Here is a 10,986-nt window from a genome sequence, read left to right on the forward strand (position 1 = left end):
GGGCTGGAATCTGTCCCTCTCTTTCTGGTAATTACTTCCCGTGGCAGAGCTGGGTATAGAGGGACCATTTCAGGAGCCCAGTGTCGGTCTTGAAGGAATGGTGATCAGAGTACATAGAAGACCCTAAATACTAAACTCAGGGGTAATAAACCAATGCTACAGCTTCCAGGATAAGTGCTTAAGATACACTTAAAGGGAGCACATTTAGAATGGAAAATTAAAGAGGCAACAATCTGCTAGAAGAACTCAGCCAATTGAGCAGCATCTGTGGGGGAGGGGGAAGGGAAGAGGAATGAATGCATCAGGAACTAAAAGGACAGTTGTGTTTTGAGGATAGCTTTTGATGCTCCCTGCAGGTTTTCTGATATTTGCAGCTCATTATACACTCTGATACAGCCAGGTGCACCGCTGAGCTGCACCAGATCTGGGAATGTAAGAAATGGCAAAAAGTCAATGGGCTTTTACCATTTGCTTTGGGCTAGATCAGAAATACATTTATAACAGAAAAGTAGAGCGTGCTTTTTATATGCTTGAGCGCTCCTGTGGTGTAATACACTACAGTATCAACTAAATGAAATCTCACTGCCTTCAATCCCAATTATGTTGTTAACCCAATTAAAACAATTTTTTTCAGAATGATTTTATCGACTAATAAACAGTAGAATTTAAATTTGGCCGTATACAAAGAAAGGGTTGCACTTCTGTCGTGCCTTTCACGTCTGTCTCAGGATATCTAAAAGCGAGTGAGGTGGAACCACTCTTCTGTCGTTCGAGACGGGCAGCCAGGCGGCGCACGGCAAGATCCCGCAAACTGGCGCGGCGACAGGGGCTGGGTCACCTGCTTTCGTGATGAGGGAGCGATGATCGGTCACCGAGGGATGAGAATCCAATGTTGTCAAAAAGCCCCTTTCAGAGGAGTGCGTCCTCTCTCCACCAGGTGGTGCCGTGGTTACTGGCGCCAGCACAGAGCAGAAATGGCTGCATCAGCACAGCTCTTCCAGCATGCGTGCACTGCAGACTTGCCTTTTCCCTCTGTGATGTAATCCCATCTCAGCCCCTCTCTGACATTTGAGCGATGAATCCCCGTCCACGATGAATCTGTGTCCATACAAAAGCACACTGTGCAGCTGCAATTATCTGGCTGGATGCCTGAAGGGAGAGGGAAGAGACACTAAAACGAAACACACCCCCTCTCTCAATGTTGCTGCTCCGAATATTATGAAAATTCAGGGCGATTTCTGACATCCCATTTGTTTAGAATCCACCGGCATTCTGGCCTGCATCAAAATGGGCGTACACTTTTGTATTTAAGAACAATTTACAGCAACCTTCCCAAAATCTCCTTAGTGATAAAAAACAGCATGCCTCTGCAAGGTGAATTAATTACTTTGAACAGGTTTACACTAAACAATTGCAGATGCATTATAAAAAAGGATAAAGAAAGGGGCATTAAAACATGATGAAATGGTTGTTTGAAAATGCTTCCAAGTGCACCAGGATGGAACAGCAGTGAACAGAATATTCCGATGGCCATTGAAGATAAGAGGTGCAGTCTGGAGAATATTGCTTTTAGAAGTTTTTCTTCGACCAATGCACAGATAGGGACAGACACAGTCAATAACTATTATGGATCTCAGAATATTTTTGCAGCAGAACTGATTTTAAAGAACCTTCCTGATTTCACAAAACTTAAATTTTTTCTTCACATCTGCTACTTTCCACAGTCGGTTCAAACATGGTAAAAATCCATACTTGCACAAATAATGCGAAAAATTCTCTCCTTGATATTTGTTTTTAAGAAGCAAAGAAGAATTTTGCATTAAATGAGATTTAGCAGCCTGTCTGCTAATGTGTTTGTCTCTGCTCCTGCAAGGTTCCCTCGGCCTTCACAGATTTTTAAAAAAACTATTTACTTCAATGCGTCCTTCGTTCCTGCCAGTTTTGCAAAGGCCATATTCTTCTCTTAAATTCAAATTTCAAATTGTTATGGGCACTTGTTTAATCTCATACATGTAGTTAGTGCGCACAGTCTGCATTAGGCCTTAAGTGACATCACACGCCTTGTACTGAAAAGCTGACAAAATCCTTATGTATTAATTATTCCCTCAGTTGTTTATAAAGTTGATGAGCTTGAACTGCTCATTGTGGAAAAAAAAAGCTCTTCAGACTGGGAACTGCTGTGAAACCATTGCAAAATTATTTTATGACTAACATTAAGGATTATATTTACTTCGCATCTGAAACACAGTATCAGGATGGAGGGTTAAGAGCAGCACACTGGAGAAGCCAGGTGACTGAAATTAAAGAGTCAGTATTAAAGATGAACTCAACTCAGATAAATACACGTCCTTCTGGCCCACTTTACATGCAAAATCCTCAAATTACTGCATACACATCTGAGATTAAATAAGTGCCCTTAACAATTTAGAAGTAAACATTTAAAGAAAAACATGGCATTTGCAAATCAGAGACACAGGAGATTCTGCAGACGCTGGAAATCTTGAGCAACATACACAAGATGCTGGAGGATCTCAGCAGGTCAGGGCAGCATCTATGGAAGGAAATAAACACAATATTTTGGGCTAAAATCTTTGTAAAACTTGTAGTATTGGTTCATTGGAACAACTAAAATCATTGCAAGTTTTTTAAGTTTAATCCTGTTCAATATACTGTTGTTAACTTGCATTGCTGGCCTCAAGCTACAAAGAGTTTAAATTTAGCTCCATCTTACGACCATCTTGCTTGTGTGAAACAAAATAACAGCCAACTGTCCGCCCTTGCAAAATGATCTCAATTGAGTCATTGAATCATTCAGCAGAGAAGCAGGCACTTCAACTCACTGAGCTTGCTCCAATCAAGAACCTATTTTCACACCAGTCCTACTCGAACCCATTTTATTCTCCCCTCATCCCCATCTGCTCCGCCAGACTCCTTCACTAACCCTCACAGTGGGGGCAATATACAGCGAACAATTAACCTATCAATCCACATGGCTCTGGGATGTGGGGGGGGGGGGGGGCCTACACCATCACAGGGAGAGCGTGCATGCAAACTCCACACAGACAGAACCAGAGTTCAGAGTCAAACCAGGGTCTCTATGTGAGGTAGCAGCTCTATGACCTGCACCACCGTGTTTTGTGTCATCTCGATTATTAATATTTGAGATGCCATCAAAACACTCATCTCTTGCTCATAATTGAACAAGCAAAAAGCAGAAAAGACAGTGAAAGCTCTGCAAAGATCGAGTAAGTAAAAGAGAATGATGTTAAATTCTGTGACCAACTGCGTGCTCTTTAACACTCAGTTTAGAATATAATTAGAACATATAAAACCTTTGTAAAGATCTGGAGCTGATTGTGACAACTCTCAGGAGACATGTTGCTTTATTCTCAATCTCTGTTTCCTTTTCTAAGCACGTGGTACTTAAACATAAATCTGCGATAGTTTGATACAACCTTGCATTTCAAGGCACTTTCATTTGAGCTTTAACAGTTACGTGAAAGGAACCTTCCTCTTACTTAAAAGACCTTTTCTCCATCTTACTTCCAAAAAGTATTTTTTTCATCCTGAGGAACATTCCTTGTGTTCCCCATAGGATCAAAGAGATCTTGATGGACCACAGCAAGACAGGAAATAGAGTCTCGCCACTCTGTAGATTGTAGTCAATGGGAGACTTAGGAGAGAGAGAGAGAGAGTGAGGAGGGGGAAGATGTGGGACAGAGGAATGAAAGGTGCCAGAATACATCATTGGTTAACTTATTAATGAAGCAGCCAATGACTGGGTGATTGGGTTGATATCTGTAATCTGAAAATAGGCTATTATCAAAAAGCACGTTACAGCACATTCCAAACAAGATGCCCATCCAAGCTAGTCCTATTTGCTCACATTTTGCCCATATCCCTTTAAACCTTTCCTATCCATGTACCTGCCCAAATATCTGTTAAATGTTGTTATTGTACTTGTTTCAACCACTTTTTTTCTGGCAACTTATACCACATATGGACCACCCCCTTAGTGAAAAAATTGCTCCTTAGGTTTCTATTAAATCTCTCCCCTCTCACCCTAAGCCTATGCCCTCTAGTTCTTGTCTCCCCAACCTTGGAGAAAAGACTGAGTATATCGATTCCCTTCATGATTTTATATATCTCTATAAGGTCACCCCTCAGTCTCCTACAAGGAATAAAGTCCTAGCTTGCCCAAGCTCTCTCTATAATTTAGCCCCTCAAATCCTTTTAAATCTTCTCTGCACTCTTTCCATTTTAATGGCATCGTTCCCTACGTTTTTCCCTAAGTGGTGACCAGTATTCCAAGTGTGGCCTCAACAATGTTTTGTACAACTGCAACAAAAACATCCCAACTCCACTACTCAGTGCCCTGACAGATGAAGGCCAGTGCACCAAACAGCTTCTTCTCACCCTGTCTACCTACGTCGCCATTTTCAGTAAACTAGGTTCTTGTGCTCATGGGTCCCTCCATGGACAACTACAAAGAGGCAATTCCAGACCCAACAGCTTTTCTTTAACTCTGCATGCAAAAACAGAATTAATTATCAGAGGTGGATGTGAGATTCTTGCTCAGAGATGTTGGCTAACAGTCGGAATGGTTGAAGATGTAACCCAGAGACCACAAACAGATGGAGCGACGAGAACAGTAGCTGTTGGGGGTGGGGGGTATTGTTGCATGAATTAAGATGGATCTGATGGGCTTTCATATTTGTAATTATTTTATGATTAACAGACAGGAATTTATAATACTGTCTCTTTTTCCCTAGTTAGAGGATACTAAAGCCTCGAGTATTTACAAACTAAAACAATGAAGCATATTTTGTAACTGTAGAATAGAATTCAGCAAATGCAGGTGCCTTGCAAAGTTATGGAAGATAAATGCACAAGGTACAATTAGCAGTGGCATTTTAAGGAATGCTCTCTGGAAGGTAGCACAGGCTTGAATTGTTTAGATCCCGTGCACTATATTGGTCTCGCAGATCATGCTCGAATTAGGATTCATGCAGCAAAATCATATGCCATTTCAACCATTTTACCAAGCTCAGAACAAACTGCTCATTTGAAATAAATTTCAAGTTGGGACACTGAAATCTGAGGGTCATTGTTTCACAGACAGCTTTAAATGTTTTGTTTCCCAACAAGAACTGATACTGACTCATATCCATGCAAGATTGCTTATGGAAGATTAAAGACAGGTTCGCAGACAAACTAAGGTTAACAATATTACAATTCAAAAATATAAATAGCTTCCCACAACTTTAATTTAATTACAATATTGCAACAACTTGGGTACATTTTTATCTGAGGAGCTTCACACTATCAGGCAACTGATTTGTTGCTTTATGAGTCATTCCCTGCTTCACAGGATGTGCTTGTTGCTATTTAGTTATGAAGATCAGGGAACACAACAGAATGTTGGTCTATAAATTAGTCTCTGGCCGACAAGAATGTGTGTTTGCAACTCTTGGAGACGAGGCAACTCAACTAACTGACGGATTCACAGGGAATACTTTGCAAGTTATTGATAATTGGCCAAGCAAAGAAGTTTCATCCCAAAATACCCCTGAGGTGAGGGGCTTGCTGGACCATTTTAGAGGGCATTGTTGTGGTTTTGGAGTCACAAGTGAGCCAGATTTATTCAGAAGGCAAATTTACCTCCCCCGGAGAAAACTCGTGAATCTGCTGTTCTTTTTAAATACAGCGCAGGAGCCTCACGGACACAAGTTTTATTCCAGATTTATTTAATTACTTGAATCTAAACTTCCTAGCGCTCATGTTGGGAATTGAACATATATCACCACAACAACTGTCCACATCTGTGGTTATAGTCCAGTCATTTAGCCATGACACTACTGTATTTCAACCACCTTATTAGACCATAAGACATAGGAGCAGAATTAGGTTATTTGGCCAATTGAGTCTACTCTTCTATTCCATTGGGACTGATCTGTCATCCCTCTCAATGCCATTCTCCTGCTTTCTCCCTGTAAAAAAATCAAGAACCTATCAGCCTCCACTTTAAATACCCCCAATGACTTGGCCTGCACAGCTGTATGTGGCAAAGAATTCCACAGATTCACCACACTATGCTAAAGAAATTCCTCCTCTTCTCTATTCTAAAGGAACATCCCTGAGGCTGTACCCTCTGATCTGAGACTCTCCTACGATAGGAAACATCCTCCCCACGTCCATTCTATCTAGGCCTTTCAATATTCAATAGGTTTCAAGATATCAGTGCAGATGTGGAGAGGGTGGGACAGCAACTATACTTCATTGGGAGTTTGGGGAGATTTGGTATGTCAACAAGAACACTCAAAAACTTCTGTGGATGTGCCGTGGAGAGCATTCTGGCTGGCTGCATCACTGTCTGGTATGGGGGAAGTTGCTGCACAGGACTGGGGGGAGGCTGCGGAGGGTCGTGAATTTAGTCGGCTCCATCTTGGGTACTAGCCTACAAGACGCCCAGGATGCCTTTGGGGACTGCTGTCTCAGAAAGGCAGCGTCCATTATTAAGGACCTCCAGCACCCAGGGCATGCCCTTTTCTCACTGTTACCATCAGGTAGGAGGTACAGAAGCCTGAAGGCACACACTCAGCGATTCAGGAACAGCTTCTTCCCCTCTGCCATCCGATTCCTAAATGGACATTGAACCCTTGGACACTACCTCACTTTTTAAAAAATATATAGTATTTCTGTTTTTTGCACAATGTTTAATCTATTCAATATACGTATACTATACAAAGTATACTGAATAAAAATTTTTATTGTTATTTTATTCTTTTTCCTTCTTCTTCTAGATTATGTATTGCATTGAACTGCTGTTGCTAAGTTAACAAATTTCACATCACATGCCAGTGATAATAAACCTGATTTTCTAAATTCCAGCAAGCACAGGTGTAAAAGGCCTACAGCCATAACATACGTGTCCAGAGGAGGTTCATGAAAATTATCCTGGGAATGAAAGGGTTAACACACAGTATGGGGAGCATTCAATGGCTCTGGGCCTGTACTCACTGGAGTTTACAAGAATGGGAGGGGGATCTCATTGAAACCTATCAAATATTGAAAGGCCTAGATAGAGCAGGTGTGGAGAGGACGTTTCCTATAGTGGAGGAGTCTAGGATCAGAAGGAACTGCCTCAGAATAGAAGGATGTCTCTTTAGAACAGAGATGAGGAGGAATTTCTTTAGCATAGTGTGATGAATCTGTGGAATTCATTGCCACAGGCAGCTGTGGAGGCCAAGCCATTGGGTATATCTAAAGCAGAGGTAGATAGGTTCTTGATTAGTCGGGGCATCAAAGGTTACAGAGAGAAGGCAGGAGAATGTGGTTGAGAAGTAAAATAAATTAGCTATGATCGAATGGTGGGGCAGACTTGATGGGCCTGATGGCCTAATCCTGTTCCTGTATCTTATGGTCTTATAATAATATTGATGGTGAGGGATTCACTGATGCTAACACCATTGTTTGTTGCTAACACCAACAAATTTCACATCACATGCTGGTGATGATAAACCTGATTCTGATTGAACACAAGTAAACAGGGATCTTTCCTTGTCATTGTTTCAAAATTAATGCAAAGGAACAGAAATTGCAGCAATTGCAAGCAACGCAGATTATATAAACAGAGAATTGTTTCTCAGCATTAACTGCATCAGTGTGAGATACTTAATGTGCAAATTCTGAGTATATGTTTGTATACTTTAAATAAAATTGTCACATTTTGTTCAAGATTTAGGCAAGGTTGCATCAGGGTGCTTTAGCAAAAATATTATTGATACTAAATCCCACTACTATGGCTTCAGGATGGTTACAGCAACTGTAACTGCCACCCTTCCATTCCCTTCTCTCTACTGCTTTCTGGAAGACACAGGAGTTTGAAAGCCTGGATGTCCAGGCTCCAGAACAGCTTCTTCCCCACTGCTGTCAGACTGCTGAACCAATCACCTCCCTCACATCCCCTTCCCGGTGGTGCTGACATGTCCTCAGACTCTCGTCCATTGTTGTCACTTTAGCATTTCTTCCTGCATCATTCTGTCACTTTCCGCTTATTGCTCTATTTATTGTATTTTGCTATGTGCACTGTTTACGTGAGCAAGGCATTTCATTGCACACCAATCTGCATCTGATCGGTTCTAATGTGAAAATTAATCTGATCAATCCAGTCCCTTGATAGTTGATACTAGAAACGTATTATCAAGAAAGGTCATGAAATTTGAACCAACTCAGGTGAGGAGATGGTTATGTGATGACAAATTATATATATAAAAGGACATAGTTTTAAAATTATGTATTGCAATGTACTGCTGCCGCTAAGACAACAAATTTCATGACATATGCCGGTGATATTAAACCTGATTCTGATTTTGAAGAATAGAAAAAAAACATGGGAGCAAGTATTGACACTATTAGTTGAAAGTAGAAATGTGTAGCAACACCACCAAAACCAGGGTTAAAGTGTTCTTCTGATGAGATAAAGTCTAATCCTGATCACTGACTATGCTTCACTCACTTAGAAGTGCAGAGGGCGATTGAGTTGGCTCTAAGATTTGGCACCCCCCGCCCAACAGGTTAGGTTCCAAAATCTGATCATGCTCAATTCTGTAGACTCCACAAGGAGGTTATTCATTTGGACAAAAACACGATAAACCCTTGATAACCAATCATCAAAGAAGATAGACTGATTTTACTTGGATAGTAAAGAAGTCAAGGGGTAAGGAAGTAGTTCTGAGGTAAAAGATGAGCCATGATCTTATTGAACAGAAGAGTAGAAATGAATGGCCAACTACTGCTTCTAAGTCTTTACGTAACCCCGAGATCAATTTCAGGATTGTAAGGTAGCCACCAAGCCACCTGCCTTGATGCAAATGATTCTAAACAACCACACAATCTTTATGTACAGTAGCCACAACACCAGGTTCAAGAACAGCTACTTCCCCTCAACCATTCAGTCCTTGACCAACCTGCACAGCCCTAACAATCTCAGTATAGCAACATTAGAACCACTTTGCACTACAATGGACATTTTTCCCCTAATCATGTTCTTTGCATAAACCGAATAATTTATGTTGTTCATTTATGTTTATTCCTGTGAATATTGTGCAACTGATGATGATGCTATACGCCTGTGATGCTGCTGCAAATATGTCTTTCATTGCACCTATGCACAAAGTGTACTTGTGCATGTGACAATACCGTAAACTTGACTTTGACTTTGGCTCTTGGGCTGTTGATGAACCTCAATAACTCAGAGTGGTTTGTGGCCAGTGGAATCCTTTTAAATTGTGATTACCTAGAAGCAGCAACACAGATGGATAGAAAGTGGAAGAAGGCATGTTTGCCTTCATTAGTAGGCCGCTGTCAATCCCAGGGGATGATGGGTTTGTGCCTCTAGTGGACTGTGTCCTCGCTAGGGCACAAGCCTGGGTGGGAAGATTTGAAGAACTGGCTGTTGCCCATGCAGTGGGTTCCCCCTCTCCACGTCACTGATGTAGTTCAAGGGAAGGGCAAGCACCAATACAGCTTGGCACCAATGCCGTCACAGAGGCTGCCAGAGTGAAGTTGTAAACAACATCAAATTGCCTTTGGGACCCCGGCTCTGGATTTCTTCCTCGGGATTTACTCCAGAAGCCTTTCCCATGGGTGGGTATGATTGCAAGGCAGCGGAGGTTTAAATTCAGAGTTTTCCTTCTCCTAGGCGGTCTGCCATCCAAGGCTGACGAGCCCCACCTGCCCGAAACAACTGGTTTTGAGGTGCCAGTGGTCCGCCTTTGTCCTTCTCTTGTCAGTAGGAACAGTTCCACCAGGCCGAGTAGCTAAGCCACATGTGAAGGCCAAGAGTTGGACTTGGCTGTCAGAGGCTGTTAAATCCGCACGCCATTTGGGGCACTTTATAGGTACTGGGAGTTTATCCACACTACCACCCCTGGCTATGACAACCTTAGGAACCTTGCCTTCATTGGTCAGGGCATAAATATAAGAGTTGGGATGTTGTGTTGCAACTTTACAAAACATTGGTTAGACCTCACTTGGAGTATGGTGTGAGGCTCCAGTCGTCACATTATTGGAAGAATACGATTGTGCTGGAGAGTGCTGAGGAGATTCATGAGGATGTTGCCTGGATTGCAGAACATTAATTACAGGAGAGACAGGATAGTCTGAGCTTGTTTTCCCTATAGAAAGGAGTTGTCTTGATAGAGGTATACAGGAGGCATGGACAGGGTAGGTAGTCAAAACCTTTCTCCCCATGGTAGGGGCATCAAAAACAAGAGGGCATAGGTTTAAGGTGAGAAGAAGGAGTTTTAAAAGGGAGCAGAGGGGTTAAGTGTTTTTACATCAAGAGTGATTGATATCTGGAAATCACTGGAAGAAGATCTGGCGGAATGCGATACAATCACTCTGCTTAAGAGGCTTTCAGATAGACATGTAAATGGGTAAGGCATAGAAGGGTACAGACCAAATGCGGGCAAATGGGATCAGTGGAGAATGGCAAAAAAGACATCATGGATTGGTGGGCCGAAGGGTCTATTTCTGTGCTGTGCAACTCTATGATGCTTGTAAAGGGCATGAAGGGATACAGGGAGAAGATAGGAGATTGGGACAGAGAGGGAAATGGATCAGCTATGATGAAATGGCAGAGCAGACGTGGTGGCCTAATACTGCTTCTATATCTTGTGGTCTTACGGTTAAAGCAGAAAACACAGCAAGCTCCGACAACAAGCAACGAAGGACCTGTTTTCGTTAGACTCTGGAAATATTTCCTTTGTTCTTGTTGGAAACAGCAGACAAAACCGCAGCTTAGCATCTCATCAGTGACAGACTCCCTCAGTGCCACGTGTAATGCCAGTCTAAATTTGTGTGCTCAAGTCTCTGGAGAGAATCTCGAACTGAAACCCTCACTGAGAAGTGAGGGTGAGATCCACTCAGCCAGAGTGGAAACCCACAGCATTTAAATGTCAGAATGCAAGCTGCAATTCCCAG

This window comes from Hemitrygon akajei, chromosome 18 (assembly GCF_048418815.1).
Source record: "Hemitrygon akajei chromosome 18, sHemAka1.3, whole genome shotgun sequence".
Taxonomy (NCBI): Eukaryota; Metazoa; Chordata; class Chondrichthyes; order Myliobatiformes; family Dasyatidae; genus Hemitrygon; species Hemitrygon akajei.